Below are 765 nucleotides of genomic sequence, written 5' to 3' on the forward strand. Positions count from 1 at the left end.
AAACCAATTTTCCCCTGCTGCAGTAAAGACTGAAAGCACTTACAAAGTTCATGTGTACAGACCATAAACTTCTACACTAGATTGAACATTTGAAGAGAAGTCTCACTTCATGATTTTTTAGTATTTTCAGAGGAGGAAAAAATGTATTGCAAACTTGACCTGAGCTGCTCTCTAGATATACAATTTCTAGTTCCTGATTTTTTTTACCCAATGATTTGGCATGCTTTATCTCCTCATAAAATTACTGTTTCTATAAGCTAACAGTACATCTGGAGGTGACAGCTACCTTACAGAAAGACTCACCACAAATCATGCAAAACTAAAACAGGTAAAGTGTAGTCCCTTTCAGTCACTGTTGCTTTACCGTAAAGCATAGATGAATGCTTTTTGCTTGCAACTTTAAGTTCTGAATAAATATAATTTCCACAAGACATCTGCTTGTAAAGCCAGCAGAAAGACTGACCTGTATTCAGATTAAAAGCTTTGTATGAAAATTATGCTCAACTTAGAGAATACATATGTGAAAGTAATTTAGTTTTCACATTTCTAGTGTCTGAATTTTAGTCTAAAGACTTTGGAATGCTAATACAGTCTTTATGAACATACTGCATTTTGATACATTTTATTTTCGCAGCAAGAATAAAAAAGATAACTGTCTCTGCAACTGCGTACTTTGAAGAAGACAAAGGAGTGCTCAGTGAAGGAGAGATAGAAGAAGATAAAAAAAAATCGTTTTTGTTTTAAAGCAAGAAGACAAGGTAGTGA

The sequence above is a fragment of the Catharus ustulatus genome, chromosome Z (assembly GCF_009819885.2).
Source record: "Catharus ustulatus isolate bCatUst1 chromosome Z, bCatUst1.pri.v2, whole genome shotgun sequence".
Lineage (NCBI taxonomy): Eukaryota > Metazoa > Chordata > Aves > Passeriformes > Turdidae > Catharus > Catharus ustulatus.